This window comes from Rhinopithecus roxellana, chromosome 7, assembly GCF_007565055.1.
Source record: "Rhinopithecus roxellana isolate Shanxi Qingling chromosome 7, ASM756505v1, whole genome shotgun sequence".
Classification (NCBI taxonomy): Eukaryota; Metazoa; Chordata; class Mammalia; order Primates; family Cercopithecidae; genus Rhinopithecus; species Rhinopithecus roxellana.
In genome coordinates this window covers 10,291,300-10,294,796 of record NC_044555.1, presented here as the reverse complement: position 1 = coordinate 10,294,796, position 3,497 = coordinate 10,291,300, and positions in this window count along the sequence as shown.

The window sequence follows — 3,497 nt, the reverse complement described above, 5'->3', positions numbered from 1 at the left end:
CTTTAGTTTAATGAGATCCCATTTGTCAATTTTTGCTTTTGCTGCCGTTGCTTTTTGTGTTTTAGACATGAAGTCCTTGCCCATGCCTTTTCATCACTTTTTCTACTGAACTTAGGGACAACCAACCAGCTTCATTATGTTCCTTGGTTCTCCACATATGGTCAAAGGTATTTTGTATAGAGTCACTAAACTCCTTGCCTCTCAGAAGCAATGATTCAGGAGTGTCAAATGCATTTATTTTGCAAAACTGTCTAAACAGTTCAAGGCAAGAACTATCAGTGTTTTCCATAATATTAGAAGTAGAGTACTTAGTATTTTTGGTTTTAATCATATGAAGCAGCCAACTCCAGAACCTCCCCACTTCTGGTACCAAAATCTGTATTAGGGTTCTCCAGAGGGACAGAAGCAATGGAATATATGTGTATATATATATGTATATATATACACACACACAGACATATATATGTGTATATATGTGTATATGTATATATATATGTGTGCATATATATAGCAGATTTTATTATTAAGCCACACAATCACAAGATCTCACAATAGGCCATTTTCAGGTTGAGCAAGGAGAACCAGTCTGAGTTCCAAAACTGAAGAACATGAAGTCCTATGTTCAAGGGCAGAAAGCATCCAGCATGGGAGGAAGATGTAGGCTGGGAGGCTAGGTCAGTGTCGCATTTTCACATTTTTCTGCCTACTTTATATTTATTGTCAGTTGATTCGATTATGCCCACCAGATTAAGGGTGGTGGGTCTGCCTTCCCCAGCCCACTGACTCAAATGTTAATCTCCTTTGTCAACACCCTCACACACACACCTGGGATCAATACTTTGAGTCCTTCAACCCAATCAAGTTGACACTCTGTATCAACCATCACAACTGGGGATTACAATTCAACATAAGATTTGGGTGGTGACAAAAATCCAAACCATATCATAGTATGTTAGAAAATTTTCTTCCATTTTAAAGCTGAATAATATTCCATTGTATGTATATGTCACATTTTGTTCATTCATCCATCACTGGATGCTTGGGTTGCTCCCACCTTTTGGCTTTCATTAATAATGTTACTATGAACATTGGTCTACAAGCATCTAGTTGAGTTCCTGCTTTCATTCAATTCTCTTTGGTATATACCCACAGAAGTGGGATTGCTGGATCATGTGGAAGCCCTATTTTAAAGCTTTTAGGAACTGCCATGTTGTTTTCTATATTGGTTGCACCATTTTAAAATTCCATCAACAATGCACAAGGGTTCAGATTTCTCTAAATCTTTGCCAACATTTGTTACATTCTGATTTTTATTTTATAGTAGCCATTCTAATGGGTGCAAGATAATATCTCATTGTGGTTTTGATCTGTATTTCTCTAATGATTAATGATATTGAGCATTTTTTTATGTGCTTTTTTGCCATTTGTGTATTACCTTTGGATAAATGTCTATTGAAGTTCTTTGCACATTTGAAATTTATTTATTTGGTTTGTTTCATTGTTGTTTTGTTGTAGGAGTTCTTTACTATTCTGGGTATTAACCCTTTATCAGATATATAATTTGTAAATGTTTTCTGCATTCCATAAGTTGCCTTTTCACTCTGTTATTAATTTTTGATGAACAAAAGTTTTTAAGTTTGATGTATTATCATTTGTCTATTTTTGCTTCTGTTGCCTGTGCATTTCATGTCATAGCCATGAAATCACTTCCAAATCACATGTCATGAAGTTTTGGCCTATGTTTTCTTCTGGGAGTTTTATATTTTGGGGTCTTACATTTAGGTCTTTAATCCATTTTGAGTTAATTTTTGTATATAAGATAAGGGTTCTTTTGTGTGTGAATATCCAGTTTTGTCAGAACCATTTTTTGAAAAGACTCTCCTTTTCCCCATTGAGTGGCCTTAGCATTTGTGGAAGATAATTTAACCATATACATGAGGATTTATTTCTGGGATTTCTATTTTCTTCCATTGGTCTGCATGTCTGTTTTTATGCTAGTACTACATTGTTTTAATGCTAGTACTACATTGTTTTAATTACTATAGCTCTGCCTCGGACTTCCAGTACTGTTTTGAATAGAAATAGTGAGAATGAATATCTTTGTCTTATTCCTGACCTTACATGAAATGCTTTCAAGCTTTAATCATTGAGTATGATGTTAGCTGTGTACTTTTCCCATTTTTAAATTAGGTTTTTGTCTATTTGTTGTCGAGTTTAGGAGTTCATATATCTGAGACACTAAACCCTTATAAGATAAAAGTCATCAAATATTTCCCACCATTTTGTGGGCTGTCTTTTCACTTTATTTGGTTCTCTTTCTGTGCTGCCATCCCAAGTTTCAATATTTGAGAATGTTTTTATCATTTCCTTGCTGGAATTACAGCGTTCTCTCAAGTGTGGTTTTTTGTTGCTAAGGTCTTTCTTTGTGAATGAAAAGAGCATGAGACACGTCTAGTCAGCCATCTTGATAATGTCTCTTTCACTTTCTCAATAATGAGCTTTGATACATGAAATTATTTAATTTTAATGAAGCTCAATTTATCTATTAACTGCTTTGTGGTTTGTGCTTCTTGTGTCCTCTACAAATGCGTTGCTAAACCCAAGGACATGAAGATTTACACCTTTTTTTTTAACAATAGTTTTACAGTTTTATCTATTATATCTGGGTCGTTGATCCCTTTGAGTTAATTTTTGTTTATGTTGTGGGGTAAACATCCAACTTTGTTACTTTGCATATACAAATTCAGTTTTTCTAGTATCATTTGTTGAAGAGACTTTTTTTTTTTTCACTCATTGAATATACCTGGAAGCTTTGTCAAAAAAAAAAAAAAAGAAAGAAAGAAAGAAAGAAAGAAAGAAAGAAAGAAAGAAAGAAAGAAAGAAAGAAAGAAAGAAAGAAAGAAAGAAAGAAAGAAAGAAAGAAAGAAAGAAAGAAATGGCCATAGATGTGTTGGTTTTTTTCGGACTCTCAGTTCTATATAACTGGTCCGTATGTCTATCACTACATGAAAATCACACTTTTAAAAAATTTATACAAATGTATAGGGTACATGTGAAATTTTGTTACATATATATACTGTGTGGTGATCAGTTCAGGGTGTTTAGGGTTTCCATCACGTGAGTATAATATAGTTTTGTTAACTGTACTCACCCTACTCTGCTATCAAATATTGGATATATTCCTTCGATCTAACTGTATGTTTGTACTCATTAACCCACTTCTCTTCATCCTCCTCAATTCTCCCATTCATCCTTCCCAGTTGATATAGTTTGGATATTTGTCCTTTCCAATCTCACGTTGAAATTTGATCTCCAATGTTGGAGGGGGTTCCTAATAGGAGGTGTTTGAGTTATGGGGATGGAACCTTCATGAATGGCTTGGTTCCATCCCCATGGTAATGAATGAGTTGTTACTCTATCAGTTCATGGGAGAGTTAGTTGTTTAAAAGAGTATGACACTGCTCCCCACCCTCTCTTTCCTCCTCATCCCCGATCAT